General features: G+C 34.7%; 1 protein-coding gene across 2 annotated transcripts in view; it reads left to right on the top strand.

Annotated features, from left to right (window-relative positions):
• The window catches only part of RSRC1 (arginine and serine rich coiled-coil 1), a 452,228-nt gene that overhangs the window by 85,601 nt on the left and 349,930 nt on the right, over window positions 1–16,697 (top strand). The window lies entirely within an intron of this gene.

Raw genomic sequence — 16,697 nt, 5'->3', positions numbered from 1 at the left:
TTCTTGTGATCCACACAGTCAAAGGCTTTGGCATAGTCAATGAAGCAGAAATAGATGTTTTTCTGGAACTCTCTTGCTTTCTCCATGGTCCAGCGGATGTTGGCAATTTGATCTCTGGTGCCTCTGCTTTTTCTAAAACCTGCTTGAACATCTGGAAGTTCACGTTCACATATTGCTGAAGCCTGGTTTGGAGAATTTTGAGCATGACTTTACTAGCGTGTGAGATGAGTGCAATTTGTGCAGTAGTTTGAGCATTCTTTGGCATTGCCTTTCTTTGGGATTGGAATGAAGACTGTCCTTTTCCAGTCCTGTGGCCATTGCTGAGTTTTCCAAATTTGCTGGCATATTGAGTGCAGCACTTTCACAGCATCATCTTACTCAAGCCCAAACATGAGTACTTAAGGTAGTCTTTTAGGTTTCCCCAAACTCTCAGAGATAATGTAGCCTCTGTGTAATGGAAAATACTTGGAGAACATGACTGAAAACCTTTTTATTTTAAACTTCTTTTTGCTCAGATTGAGTGTTTTGCATTTTGTAAAGAGTGTTTCAAATAATTAGAATTCCTTTTTTCCTGACAATCTTTTTGAATACTATTCCTCCTTGAAGATAGGTATTTCAGGTTTTATTTTTCATGAGTAGCAGTTTTTTCTTTTTAATATATATAAAGGAAGTTCAAGTCCAGTTGTATTATGTTTTTGCTAATGAACTGAACTGAACTGAGGACTGTCAGTTACGGCATGGTCTACTGAGCTGTATAGTAATATAGTGTATAATTTTGAATAGTAGGCTATATGATCCTACACCATTCTGATTTTATGGTTCCCAGTGTCTGATTTTAACTTAATTACATATTCTCCTATATTAAATTGTCAATTGTCTGTGCCTCCATCTCTGACACTCCTCCACTTTAACCTGTATTAATGCAGATAAATGTAAGTAATTTAATGGGGAAATATCTTACTCTCTATTTAATTATCTGTAAGGGAAACACGGGTGATAATTGGAGGATTTTGAAAATACGTTTCAGGAGAATAAAGTGTTTTTTATCTTACTATTTTCAAGAGAATAAACTGGATTTTAATATTCTTTATTTTTTTAATACCAAGCTTAAGTCAAATGATACTTGCAGTTATTTTTAAAAATATGTAGCCTCTTTTCCCTTTAATCAGTAGTGAAGATGGAAATCAGTGATGGCTTGTGCTTGAAAAAAGAAATACCTTTGTATTATCTGTGTAAGTTGATCTTCTAGTGAGTTTATGGGCTATTCATTATAGTAATGATTTAGTTAGGAAATTATGGTTTGCTTGTCTTGTTTAAAAAGGAAAGTGCCAGCTTAAAATAGATGTAACTACATATTGAAACCATTTCTTTTTAGAAATGGTTTGAAAAAAGAAAAGGAATTATATAAATTAAAAAAGGTAAAATGATAATTTATAAATTTGAATATTAGCCTAAACTAAAAATTTCTTTTTAGTTTCATTGTTGATAAAAACCCACACATGCTAGATGGGCTATCACTTTTAGGTTTACGTTTTTTAACTTGTTGATGTTTTTTCCAATAGTACAATCAATTGTTTACACTGCATCTTGAACTTGAATTTGCGAATAACTTTATCAAATCACTGGAAACATGTAATAAAGATCTAGAGGGAAAATCCAGAAAAAAAATAAGATTTTTGAATTTTCAGTTAACTATAGATGTCCTTTTACATTTCTTTCTTTTGTTTCTTCTTGTATTTTGGAACAAGACCTTAAAGACAGAGACTCTGTCTCTTTCTGAAAAAATTCTCCTCTGCTTCCTATTATACTGTTAATTGGGTCGGGGAGGGAAACTCACACTAGGATTATTTTTGAAGTACCCACGCAAATCAAGAAGTAAACTAACATGCGCCTTGATTTCCGATATGCTTGCTTCTGGTGCCTGAGTATACAGTACAATACAAAATACAATAATGCTGGATGTATGTTTCTGATTATGTGTTTATTTATAAAATATGGTGACTATTGAGTTAAGTTTCATGCCCTAGGTGTCTTGCTTTTTTTGATTCTTTTATTCCCATTAAATAAGCCTTTGTCTGGCAATTAAAATATTAACATAAGCAATTTAAAACTTTTTCACGTATATGAAAGAGCAGCAATAAACAAGAGAATTGGAAATCTAAGTTAAAGGCAGCAGAATGAAATCTGATTTGTAAGTTGTCAGTCTGTTCCCCTTAAATTCTGTTTTATGTGGTTGCATTTAATGAAGTCTTGCAGCAAGTTGCTTGAGGCTTTTTAAAAATAATTTAAAAAAACCATTTTTAGTAAATAACTTAGAACTAAACTGTTTTGTATCTTAAGTTCTTCTTTCAGCTTTATAATAGAATTTGCTATATATAGTAAGAGTATAGCAAGATTTTTGTTTGAGTTTTTGTATATATGAATAAGGAAGTAACCTTTTAAAGGAAAATTTTAATTTAAAAAGCTTAGTTATTGTAAGTAGAGTGATCTGTATTTTTTCCTCTCTTTTAATTTTGAACATGAAATAGTTATTATCAATGTTAATTATATACACAGTTATATTTTGCAATATAGTTATTATTTTAAAAGTTCTTTTTTTGATGCAAGGATTCCATGAAGACTTAAAAATGTCATGTACAAGTTTAAATTTTGCTAATTAGAAAGTGTGTTAAGTTGATATATTTTTATTTCCCAAAATAGGATGCCCAAATTAAAATTCATGTTTAATAATTTAAACTTGTGCATAACAGCCTTATTATTTAAAGAAAATTTTGAAGTTTAGTGTCTTTGATATGTAAGTAGAATGCTACGTTATTTAGCTAGATGAAGAAAGTAAAATTTTAAGGTCTTGGTTCACTCAGTTGATAAGCAAGCATTTTCCTAACTTACCCCAACACATACAGACAGTGCAGGAATTTGCTTTGTTATCTATTTTATTTTGGAAAGCTATGCATTTTCTCTTACAAATATTATTGTTCTTTTAATTAAGGACTTTAAAAAACACTTCACCTTTGAAAAAATATCTTATTTTTATACATTTTAAACTTGCTAATTATAAATATAGACTACTAGTGAAATTATTGGCCAGGTAAACATCATTTTCATTTTTAAAATTACCTTTTCTACTTTTAAATTTAAAATAATTATTTTAGTGCTGATAAGAACTAACAAGTGTGATCTCATAATTATGGGCATTCATGGAAAACCTTGTCCAAAATATATAATGTTTAAAATATAATACTGGTAGCTGCCAGTGGCTAAAGAATTTCATTTGCTGATTTATTCTTTTACTCCTTTGTAATTTAAATGCTTTTATTTAAAAATTTGACTTAAGGATATTATAACGTATATAACATTTTAAGATTAGATGGTGTCCAGAACATACAGTCCAATGAGTTAGTCCAATGTAATTGAAGGAATTATTAAATGACACTGACCTCATTTCCTTTAGAACAATGAAAATTAATAGTTTCACGTTTTATTAGGCTGATATTCCAGATGTAGTGTACATTTAATTAAGTGTAGTTTCCTTTTAGTTATGGTATGTGTATCTGTTTTTTGTCGCAAATTCTTTCTAGTTTTACAGTTTTCCACATGTTTTCTTTCACCATTTATGATTTTTTCAAAGCAGAGCTATAAGGATTTAAATCACTTTAGCATGCAGCAAAACAGTTCCCATTCAAACAATAAACGCCATTTTAAAAAGCCTTTAGATCTTCTGTCACTTCATAAATATAAATGTATAAAAACGTTATGCAGTTGTAGTGCCCACCTGCTAATTAAATGCAGATTTTCTCAAACTTACTTAAAATCTGTCTATTTGTTTCAACTCTGTCTCTGTTCAGAATACATATGGCCCTTGTGAAACTAATTATGCTTATGGAGCAGCTGTTAAGTTTAGTGCAACTAATTTTATCCAATATTTTACATTTTAATTGATTACCTGTGAAGAAATTAGCAAATTAACACTTATTGTACAGTAACTGAATGGTCTTTTATGGTTACTTTCAGATTTAACAAGTGAACCAAACACTGATGGAATAAAGACATTTCTAGGACTTTCAGATTAAAAAGTTATTGGTGGACCTTGATTATCTGGTGTGAAAATTTAGGAAGACTGATGAGTGATGCCAAGCATCTGTGTGTTCTGTATCTTAAACATGAGAAGCAGATTGGAAAGTAATAGCTTTTTTGCAGAATTTTGGTAACATATGGGCTTATCTGGATCTAAGAAGTCTTTGAAGATCTTTGAACTTGACTAAATGACTTAACCTTTGGCATAGTGGGTGGGTTATATGCTTTTTTAGAGGGGAGGCACTGGCATTTTGCACTTTTCTTTTGCTTTTTTCCTTCCCAGTTCTACCTTTTAATATCATCTCTTAAAAATGGGGGGCTAGAGATGATGATCGGGAATTTCTGAAGACTGACATGACTAATTCTAAGATATTTAGTTGAATAGATCTATCTATAATAAAGTGGGGTTAAATTTTTTAATATTTCAGAAATGAATCTGTAGATATTTATTTCCTGCTTTATAGATTTTATTTGAAAATGATACTGCAATCAGATCTTACTGACAGTGGGCTGTAGTTGAAAGGATGTGGACAGACCTCTGTTCAAATTTTAGCTCTTTCACACATTTGCTCTGACCTCTGAACTTTTCAGAGTTCAGTATTCTCAAAGCAAAACTCAAACCAAACCAAAGAAAAAAAACCTCAAGTTGTCTGTTCCCCCGCCAAAAAAAAGTTCCCCCAAATGACAAAAGGAGATGAAAGTAACAACTCTATGTGTAAATACTCTGGAAGATTAAAAGAGATAAAATCGATAAATACAGTTGGCATACTTCTTAGCATGTAGAAGATTCTTACTAACAACAGGGGCAAACGTCATGCCCTATTATACTGCTATATAAGAGATATACTAAACAAGTGCATTTTAGAGCATTCAGTCTTTCCCAGCATCAGGGTCTTTTCCAGTGAGTCGGCTCTTCATATCAGGTGGCCAAAGTATTGGAGCCTCAGCATCAGTATCAACCGTTCCAATGAATATTCAGAGTTGAAACTCAACATTAAAAAAACTAAGATCCTGACATTTGGTCCCATCTGTGCCATTCTGTGCTGTGCTAAGTCGCTTCAGTTGTGTTCGACTCTGCAACACTATGAACTGTAGCCCTCAAAGCTCCTCTGTCCATGGGATTCTCCAGGCAAGAATAATGAAGTGGGTTGCCACATCACTTCATGGCAAATAGAAGGGTAAAAAAGTGAAAGTAAGTGCAAGTTTTAGGTCCAAGTAAATGTATCTGAAACTTTGATAAGATAGATTCTTCTTCAGTTAGGGCACTTCAGTTCAGTCGCACAGTCGTGTCCGACTCTTTGCAACCCCATGAACTGCAGCACGCCAGGCCTCCCTGTCCATCACCAACCCCCAGAATCCACCCAAACCCATGTCCATTGATTTGGTGATGTCATCCAACCATCTCATTCTCTGTCGTCCCCTTCTCCTCCTGCCCTCAATCTTTCCCAGCATCAAGGTCTTTTCAAATGAGACAGCTCTTCGCATCAGGTGGCAAAGTACTGGAGTTTCAGCTTGAACATCAGTCCTTCCAATGAACACACAGGACTGATCTCCTTTAGGATGGACTGGTTGGATCTCCTTGAAGTCCAAGGGACACTCCAGAGTCTTCTCCAACACCACAGTTCGAAAGCATCAATTCTTTGGTGCTCAGCTTTCTTCACAGTCCAACTCTCACATCCATACATGACTAATGGAAAAACCATAGCTTTGACTAGACAGACCTTTGTTGGCAAAGTAATGTCTCTTCTTTTTAATATGCTATCTAGGTTGGTCATAGCTTTCCTTCCAAGGAGTAAGGGTCTTTTAATTTCATGGCTGCAGTCACCATCTGTAGTGATTTTGGAGCCCCCAAAATAAAGTATTGTCATTGTTTCCATTGATTCCCCATCTATTTCCCATGAAGTGATGGGACCAGATGCCATGATCGTAGTTTTCTGAGTGTTGAACTTTAAGCCAACTTTTTCACTCTCCTCTTTCACTTTCATCAAGAGACTCTTTAGTTCTTCACTTTCTGCCCTAAGGATGGTGTCATCTGCATATTTGAGGTTATTGATATGTCTCCCAGCAATCTTGATTCCAGCTTGTGCTTCCTCTAGCCCAGTGTTTCTCATAATGTGCTTTGCACATAAGTTAAATAAGCAGGGTGACAATATACAGCCTTGACATACTCCTTTCCCTATTTGGAACCAGTCTGTTGTTCCATGTCCAGTTCTAACTGTTGCTTCCTGACCTGCATATAGGTTTCTCAAGAGGCAGGTCAGGTGGTCTGCATACAAAAGACCTGCAATACAGGAGACCCACGTTTGATTGCTACGTTGGGAAGATTCCCTGGAGAAGGAAATGGCTACCCACTCCAGTATTCTTGCCTGGAGAATCCCATCGATTATAGTCAATAGGGTCACAAAGAGTTTGGCACGACTGAGCGTCTAAGTACAGACTCTTTTTTAGATTCTTTTCCCACATAAGTCATTATATTGGGTAGAGTTCCCTGTGCTACACAGTAAGTCCTTATTAGTTACCTGTTTTATACATAGTAGTGTCTATATATCATCCCAGTCTCCCAGCTTATTCCTCCTTCCTCTTATCCCCTAGTTCATTTTACCTTCTGTGAGTATAGTTTTCCATTCTGTTTTTAATTCCTTGAGATGGAAGCTTAGATCATTTATTTTAGCTTTATTCTCTTCTAATACATGTATTCAATGCTACAAATCCTCTTGTTTTATACTTTAGCTATAGCCTACACATTTTAGATGTGCCATATTTTAGTTTTCATTTAGTTGGAATAAAACTGTGACTTCAACTTTCTTGTGTGTTATATAGAAATATGTTACTTTATTTCCAAACATTTATAGAGGCTTTTCTAGTTGTCTTTTGTTTCTTTCTTTTTCCTTCACTATTGTTAGAGACCAAAGACTGAAGACCTTTCAACTTTGAAATGTGTTGATATTAGCTTTGAAAGTGAAAGTGAAGTCGCTCAGTCGTGTCCAACTCTTTGCGATCCTGTGGACTGTAGCCTACCAGGCTCCTCCGTCCATGGGATTTTCCAGGCAAGAGTACTGGAGTGGGTTGCCATTTCCTTCTCCAGAGATTAGCTTTATGGCCCATCATAAGCTATGAGCCATGCCGTGTAGGGCCACCCAAGACCAACAAGTCACAGTGAAGAGTTTGGCAAAATGTGGTCCACTGGAGGAGGAAATGGTAACCCAGTCTAGTGTTCTTGCTGTGGTAACCCCATGAACAGTATGAAAAGGCAAAATATATGATACTGGAAGATGAGCTCCTCAAGATTGCGAGGAGTCCAATATATATTACTAGAGAAGAACAGAGGGCAATTACTAATAGCTCCAGAAAGAATAAACAGCTGGATCAAAGCAGAAATGACAATCAGTTGTGGATGTGTCTGGTGGTGAAAGTAAGTCCAGTGCTGTAAAGAACAATATTGCATAGGAACTTGGAATAATGTTAGGCCCATGAATCAAGGTAAATTGGACATGGTCAAGCAGGAGATGGCAAGATTAAACATTGACATCTTAGGAATCAATGAACTAGAATGGACGGGAATGAGCGAATTTAATTCAGATGACCATTATATCTACTATTGTGGGCAAGGATCCCTTAGAAGAAATGAAGTAGCCCTCATAGTCAGTAAAAGAGTCTGAATGCAGTACTTGGGTGCAGCCTCGAAAGTGACAGAATGACCTCGGTTCATTTCCAAGGCAAACATCCAAGTCTATGCTCCAACCAGTACTGCCAAAGAAGCTGAAGTTGACTGGTTCTATGAAGACCTATAAGACCTAGAACTAACATCAAAAAAAAAAAAAAAGTCCTTTTCATCATAGGGGATTAGAATGCAAAAGTAGGAAGTCAAGAGAAACCCAGAAAAATAGGCAAGTTTGGCCTTGAAGTACAAAACGAAGCAGGGAACAGATAACAGAGTTTTGCCAAGAGACACACTGGTCAGAGCAAACACCTTTTTCTAACAGCATAAGAGATGACTCTACACATGGACATCACCAAACAGTCTTCCTAAATCACTGTGGATGGTGATTGCAGTGATGAAATTGAAGGATGCTTGTTCTTTGAAAGGAAAGCCGTGACAAATCTGGACAGCATACTAAAAAGCAAAATCATCACTTTTGTGATAAAGGTCTGTATAGTCAAAGCTCTGGTTTTTAAGTAGTCATGTATGGATGTGAGGTTTGGACCATAAAGAAAGGTACATGCTGAGGAATTGATGCTTTCAAACTGTGCTGTTAGAGACAACTATTGAGAGTCTGTTAGACTGAAAGGAAATCAAACTAGTTAATCCTAGAGATCAACCCTGAATATTCATTGGAAGGACTGATGCTGAAGCACCAATACTTTGACCACCTGATGCAAATAGCTGACTCATTGAAAAAGACCCTGATGCTGGACAATATTGAAGTCTAAAGAAGGGTGGGATGATTAGTTAGCATCACTGACTCAATGAACATGAATTTGAGCAAACTCTGGGAGATAGTGGAGGACAGAGGAACCTGGTGTGCTGTAGTCTGTGGGGTCACAAAGAGTTGTCAGACATAATTTAGCAACTGAACAACAACCACAATTCATATTTGAATGTTGTAGTCTCTTCTGCTCTGTTTTTTTTGTAAAGGTGTATATTTGTTATCAGTTAAAGAAGGAAATGGTAACCCACTCCAGTATTCTTGCCTGGAGAATCCCATGGACGGAGAAGCCTGATAGGCTACAGTCCACAGGGTCGCAAAGAGTCGGACCGACTGAGCGACTGAATGGAACGGAATGGAAAAACTTTGGGTCTAACTTTGCTTGTTTTCTTCTAATTGCTTTGTATGGATGTTAGATTCAGGGATTGAACTGAAGCCCTTGCCAATGAGAGCTCAGAGTCTTAACCATTGGACCTCTAGGGATTTCCCTAGATTCTTTTTTGTTATTGTTCATGATAATGTACAGAATTTTCCTGGATTGGCAGTAACAGACAATTTAATTGGTGGGCTGAAGGTTTTGTGTGACTTATAAGCTTTCTTGAATGGCAGTGTGCTATCGTTAATACAGTGAGGTGGAATTTCTTTAATAAATGGGAAACTTTATGGGTAAAGCTAGGTCTGTTTTCAGATCCTTTGATGTCATCTTGTTTTTATAGAGCCCTGAGCTTCACCACCTTGTTTTCTGCTTCTCTTTACCACCAAGCCACAAGTGGATACTTCCCTTTTCAAAAGTGTATCTCTTTCCCTGAGCATATGTCTTTTTTTTTTTTTTAATTCCTGTTTGGTATGATTTTAGTTGTTTTGGAGATGAAAGTAGATATCTGAGTTCAAAATGTCATCTTGACATGGAATCCATGTTAGTTTAATCAATATAAAAATCATAAATATAATTTTAATTATAGTTTTATTTTATGGTAAATATAGTCTATTTTATAGTATTCTACTTGAGACTATTTGAAGTATTGTCATTATTTTTTTGAAAGATAAAATATTAGGATATTTATTTTGATTACATGTGTTTAGAATTTATTAGCCAATTAAGAAACTTGACAAATTGGCTTTTGAGGGCAGTAATTCATTTTATGTAGGGATGTTATGGTGATTCTTTCTATTGTGTAGATATTGAAAGCATTTATCTGGTATAATAGACATCTTACTGTCCATTTATTACTTATATATTGTGTGTTCTAGAGTGCCACATTTTTTATCAAATGTTTCTTTGGTTATAATATATCTCCATATTGGCTTTGGTACTCTAGAGACTTCTAGAGTGATTTATCAGAAAGGTATTTATTTAAGGAATGAGGGGAAAATAACATTGGAAATTGTAGTATAGTTTCTTTGATTTTTTTGGTTCTGTGTTCAGAGTAGGAAAACTCTTTAGTTTTTATTCTTGATGGAGATCCTTCAAATATGTAATTAAATTTACTTAATAAACAGGGTTGTTAATAGTCTAGGATGTGTATTTTACTCAAAATTGTGTAATTCTTATGACTGCAAAGAAGTCAGAAGCTTAATTTATTTAAAATATGTATTTGATTTTGTGGTCCTATTTAACAGCCTTTAATAATATTGTTGAAAAATTGTGGTTTGGATTTGCTATCTTTTTTCTGTTTATTCTCTCCAGAGTTATGTTTTGCTTCTTGTAGTCTATAAGAAAAGTTAAGAGGCCTACAATATGATAATTAAAATAGTGAATATTAAAACATTGGGGGGGGATGCTAGTAGCTTATATCATATACCATGATGTTTTAAAACTTACTATTTTCTTTAATTTGACATTACGAGTGACTTAAACGATGCATGTGCTATTGCTATCATAGGTCATTGAGCCATATCAGCAGCATTTATAAAAAAAAAAGTTTCAGAATGGCATATGTTGCTTGTATGAAGGCATAACAAACAAAATATTTTTGGAAAATGGTAGACATATGTTTTCTACAGTCAAGTCTTTGTGAAAATTATAAGATGAATCTGGAGATAATTGAGTTTATTTCAGGTATTGGGTAGGTTGGGAGGAGTAGAGATTAGGAAAGTAGTTGCAGTGGGAAGAGTGAGGCAGATAGTAATTGATAGAAGGCTTCTAGTTGTAGTGTTTATTTTTGCTATGATGGTGATTGAATTATCCTACTTTCTAGTTTCTCTGGGACAGGGCTAGTTTAGGCTTTTTGTCCTTATGTTATAATGCCTTCCTGGACTCTAAAAAAGTATCTTTCTTTATTTTCCAAAGGCTTGAATGATGGGTGATATGATTTTCCTGTTATAGAAAACTGGCGAATATCATGTATTTGGTTGCTAAGGTTTCCTGTGGAGAAGACAATAATCTCTAATCAAGATTATTATTATTTACCTTCCTGTATAAGAGAAATATATTGAAACTGTAATCCTTAGTCAGACTTAACATTTTAAAAGTCTGTCAGAAGCATAATACTTCTCTGTACTGGATTAGCTGTGGTTTGAGGGAAGCATTTCATATGTTCTGACTCAGATTTTACTCATTCATTTGGATTAGCACATCCCACAGTTACTTTTTTCTCAGTGCCTACCTACTCTCAAATCACCTGTCTGCTATCTCACGATTCAGCGGGTACTACTATTTAATCCTTATAATAATCCTGAATGGTAGATATTATCAACATTTTTTAGGTGAGGAAACAGATGTCCAGAGAGGAAGTAACTTGTTTGAGGACAGCGTTATATGAGAATTTATTTTGTTTAGATTTAATACTTCTTTGGCTTTGGATGTATTAAAAGCATATACATTTAGTTTTTAAGATACCATCAGTTCAGTTCAGTTCAGTTCAGTCGCTCAGTCATGTCCGACTCTTTGAGACCCCATGAATCACAGCATGCCAGGCCTCCCTGTCCATCACCAACTCCAGGAGTTCACTCAAACTCATGTCCATCGAGTTGGTGATGCCATCCAGCAATCTCATTCTCTGTCGTCCCTGTCTCCTCCCATCCCCAATCGCTCCCAGCATCAGAGTCTTCATAAATACATGATTTCACCACTACCTACCTTATCTATGGTCCACAAATGAGTCTACATTTTTTCCAATAGTGTATTTTTCTTAGCTGTTGTTGTTGTTTAGTTGCTTAGTCATGTCTGACTCTTTGTGGCTCCATCGACTGCAGCATGCCAGACTTCCTTGTCCTTCACCATCTCCTGGACTTTACTCATGTCCATTGAGTTGGTGATGCCATCCAACCATCTCATCCTGTCATCCCCTTCTCCTCCTGCTTTCTATCTTTCCCAGCATCAGGATCTTTCCAGTGAGTTGGCTCTTTGCATCAGGTGGCCAAAGAATTGGAGCTTCAGCTTCAGCATGAGTCCTTCCAATGAATATTCAGGGTTGATTTCCTTTAGAATTGGCTGTTTGATCTCCTCACAGTCCAAGGGGATTGGACTTTCCTTGCAGTCCAAAGGGACTCTCGTTTAGAAATGAACTTAAAAGTTTTATCTTAAAAAAGAAAAGCTCTTATGGATTTGTTGTTAAGAGTTTAAGCTAATGTTTAACTCATTTCTCTTTTGCTATTCTATATTTTCAATAGTTCAGTGAAAACTAATTGCCAGAATTATAATGTAAAACGAAATTAAGATACTCTCTGTGTGTGTGTATACTGTATATGTAGTGGCCATGGTTATTACAAAAAAGTGCCCCCCTTTTTTATTATTATTGCTTTCTTTTCATCCAAAAACTTTAAAGCCTGACTGAATATTATTCAAAGATTTTAGAGCTATCTGTTAAAATTTTTATATATCCACATATAATAAAAGATTTAACTAGAAATGAATACATAAGTTTCTGTAGGGCAGTTCAGTTCAGTTCAGTCGCTCAGTCATGCCTGACTCTTTGTGACCCCATGGACTGCAGCACTCCAGGCCTCCCTGTCTATAACCAACTCCTGGAGCTTACTCAAACTCATGTCCACTGGGTCAGTGATGCCATCCAACCATCACATCCTTTGTCGACCCCTTCTCCTCTTTGCTTCAATCTTTCCCAGCACCAGGGTCTTTTCAAATGAGTCAGCTCTTCGCATCAGGTGGCCAAAGTATTGTAATTATTGCTAAATTAAAATTTTATGTGGAAGATGAGTGTGTCAAAATTAAGAGAGGAATTAGTCAAAGAGAAAATCATGCAAATCTACCTTTTATAAATTAGGACAATAAACCCATATTGACATTCCTAGCAATAAATATTGTTTTGTATTGTTGTTTGTTGCTTAGTTGCTAAGTTGGGTCTGAGTCTTTTGTGACCCCACAGATTATAACCCTCCAGGCTCCTCTGTCCGTGAGATTTCCCAGGCTGGAATACTGGAGAGGAGTGCCATTTCCTTCTTCATAAAATCTTCCCAACCCAGGGATTGAACCTGCATCCCTTGCATTGGCAGACGGATTCTTTACTGCTGAGCCACCAGGGAAACCTGGCAATAAATATTGTTGCTTCTCAAAATCACTTTTTAAAAAAGTTTGTGATCTCATGATGCAGTATTGCTCTTTACTACTGAATGAACCAGTTAGGGATGAAAAAGAACAGAACTTACTGCCAGTGAAACTCATATAGTTTTCTTCAAACCCTATATATGTCCTAAGTACCCAGGACTAGTTCATGTGATCTCCTTATCCATGATCTTTTTTTTAAATCTCTTTGATGACTTGTGTTTTCTTGTTTCTTATTTGTTTGATTAGAGTAGCTAGGGATTTACCAAATCTGTTGTTATTCTTGGGAAACCAGAGTTTGGCTTTTTTAATTTTCTTCATTGCTTTATGTTCCATTGAGTTTTGCTTTTTAATGTTTCCTTTTTCTACCTACTTTGAGTTTACTTTTCTCTTCTTAGTCTAGCCTCTTAAGATGGAACCTTAGGTAACTGATTTTAGACTTTTCTTCTTTTCTGATGTAAACATTTAAAGCTATAAATTTCCCTCTAAACTTTGCTTTAGTTTCATTGCACAAGTTCTAAAACGCTATATTTTTATTGTCTTTCCGTTCAAAATATTTTCTGTTTTTTTGTGATTTCTTACTTGACCCATGATTTATTTAGAAGTGTATTATTTCATTTCTACATTTTTGTTTTTTTCCCTAGACATTGTTACTGAATTCTGACTTAATTCTGCGGTGGTCAGATAAACGTATTTTGTATGATTTATACTTATGAGTCGACCGTTTTATCATCATGAAGTTTCCATTTTTATTTGGGGTGATATGTTAGTTTCTTAGTGTCTAGGGTGATAGTTTAGTTTATTTGATATTAATGTATTCATTTCAGCTGTTCTGTGTTTACATGATTTATCTATATTTAGTGCATATCTTAATCATCAAGGACTTACTGTATAGCACAGGGAACTCTACACAATACTCTGTGATAACCTAAATGGGAAAAACATTTGAAAAAAAAAAACATGTATATGTATAATTGAATCACTTTGCTGTACACCTGAAACTAACACAACATTGTTAATCAACTATTCTCTAATATAAAAAAAGTTTTAAATGGAAAAAAGTGCATTATCTTGTAGATAGTTTATAGTTGTGTGTTGCTTTTTAATTTATTTGGACAAACTCGGGCTTTTTTCCCCCTCTCAAGCAAAAGGTCTCATGTATTTATTACCAAACCAACCTGCTAGTGCAAAACTATAGAAACAAAGAGAAAAGTCATTTTCCCAATAAAACTCAGCCGATTGTCCAGATAGTAGTGACACTTTCAGAGTGATATGGTAGGATGTAAGCGACTTTGACACAGCTTAAATATTTGTGCCATCTCTTGTGTGATTTCATATAAGACCCAGCTTGATTCTTCTCCAGTGTCTCATCTTGGAGTTATACTTGATTTATTACTTGTATTCATCTAAATCTGTTGGAGAATGGAACAACTCTTCTTTTGTTTCTTGTCCAGGAATTGCTTAATCTTGAAAGTCTTATGGAAAGACATGTGAGCCTTTTCAGCCTCCTTTTGGGTTAATGAATATTTTTAAAGAAATCTCTTTAGGTTCATCATTTGAGTTTTTAGCTTTACTTCTTTGTATTTTGTTCCTCTTCCTCCTCCTTTATTTTTCCCCTGTAAGTGGTCAATGTAAGTATTACATATATACCCTTACCATTTCAGTGTACTTAGAGTTAATATTTCACTGTTCATGTGAAATGTAAAAACTTTCTAACTGTATATGTTCATTTACCTGCCCCATTATTTATTCTTTAGAGATTACATAAATTGTATCTACTTTCATTATAAACCCTATAGTAAAACACTGTAAGTTTTACTTTAAGTACAGATGTGTTTTAACTAAATTAAGGGAAGTACTTTTTTATATTTACCCCTAGATTTACCATTTCTAGTGGCCTTTATTTCCTTTCTAAAGGCCCAAGTTTCCATCATTTATCATTCTGTTTAGCCTGAAGAAATCACTTGAATATAGACTGTAATGTACATTATTAACTGTTTATGATTTACTTTTCCTTTATCTCAAAAATGCCTTTGATTTACTTTTATTTTTTTTGAGGGATATTTTTGCTGGGTATAAAATTCCAGTTTGGTTCCTCCTGCCCCCACCACCATGTTAAGAATTTTGTTCCACTGTCTTCTGATCTTCATTGTTTCTTTGAGAAGCCAATGATAATTCATGTTATTGTTCTCTTGTATGTAATATGTCAATTTTTCTCTGAGTATTCTCAAGATTTTGCTTTATCTTTAGTTTTCATGAGCTTTACTATGGTATTACTAGTCATGGTCTTCACATTTATTCTGGAGTTCATTAAACTTCTTGACTGTAAGTTGAAAAAATATTTATTTATTTGGCTGCATCTTAGTTGTGGCAGGCAGGACCTTCGTTGCATCACACAGAATCTTTCATTGTGGCACGTGGGCTCTTTAGTTGTGGTACAAAGACTCAGTTGCTCCAAGGCATGTGGGATCTCAGTTCTCTAATCAGGGATTGAACCCACACCCTCTGCATTGCAGGGGTGGATTCTCAACCACTGAACCACCAGGGAAGTCCCTGTAAATTTTTCATTCACTGAATCTGGGGAAATTTTGGCTATCACTTTAAAAAAACATTGATTTATATCTCATTATTTTCTGTACTTCTGAATTTAAATAAACATGTTAGACATTTGAATATTGTCACAGAGATTACAGAAGATCTGTTTTTCTTTCATTTAACAATCTTTTTTCCTCTTAGTTCTTCAGATTGATTAATTTCAATTTATTTATTTTCAAGTACACAGAGCTTTTTTCCCCCTCTGTTGCTGCCAGTCTGCTTCTGGTCTCTTTTAGTATAATATTAATTTCATATATTGTTTCAGTTACAGAATTTTTTTACTTTCTTGTTTTTCTTCTAAAATTTCTTAGCTTTATATTCAGGACAAGCATATTTATACCTACTACTTTAAAATCCTTGCCTGCTAATCCAATATCTGATTCATCTCAGGGTTGGTATCTTTTGTTACATTTCTCATGTTCATTGTATATCTAGTAATTTTGAATTTTATCTTGGGCATGATGAATGTCATGTTTTGAATATTATGGACTCTATTATATTTCTATGAAGAATATGACCTTTTCTGTTTACCTTTTTTTAAAGCAGAAAATTAAATGAATTCATTAATATGTATTAGATGATTTAGTCTCTCTAGGGGCAGTTAAAAATTTAGTTCAGTTCTTTCTTCCTTAGCTGTTTGGAGTCTGCCCCTCCTGCATGATCTAAGGTTCAGCCAGAGGTCTGAATAGCATTTACAGCTACAATTTTTGGCTCTTTCCTGACTCTTTTTCCAAGATTCCCCTTAATTTTCAATTGGTGATGATTTTCCTGAGTCTTTGTTCTAGTTTTTTAGACCATAAATTTTAAAGTTCTCTGTTGGAGTTTTAGATGTCCTGCATGGCACAGACTTAGGCGTGTCCTCAGAAAAGAAACTCATAAAATAACAATCATTTTTATTGTTGTTTCTTTTTTCCAAGTGTTGTCATTGCTCATTATTTTTGGTCCATAACCTAATTGCTTGAAATTACGTTAAATAAATCAGCAACATGTTTAAATAGTAAGATTTTTTCCCTTTTATAGGTCAGTGCGTTCTTTCAGTCACTATTCAGTGACTTCAGACAGTTTTTTATAGTTTCTGTAGGATCATCAATCTGTTAGAG

The sequence above is a fragment of the Moschus berezovskii genome, chromosome 1, assembly GCF_049115385.1.
Source record: "Moschus berezovskii isolate FMDL1 chromosome 1, NW_MosBer_1.0, whole genome shotgun sequence".
Lineage (NCBI taxonomy): Eukaryota > Metazoa > Chordata > Mammalia > Artiodactyla > Moschidae > Moschus > Moschus berezovskii.
This window is presented reverse-complemented; position numbering and strand designations above follow the sequence as displayed.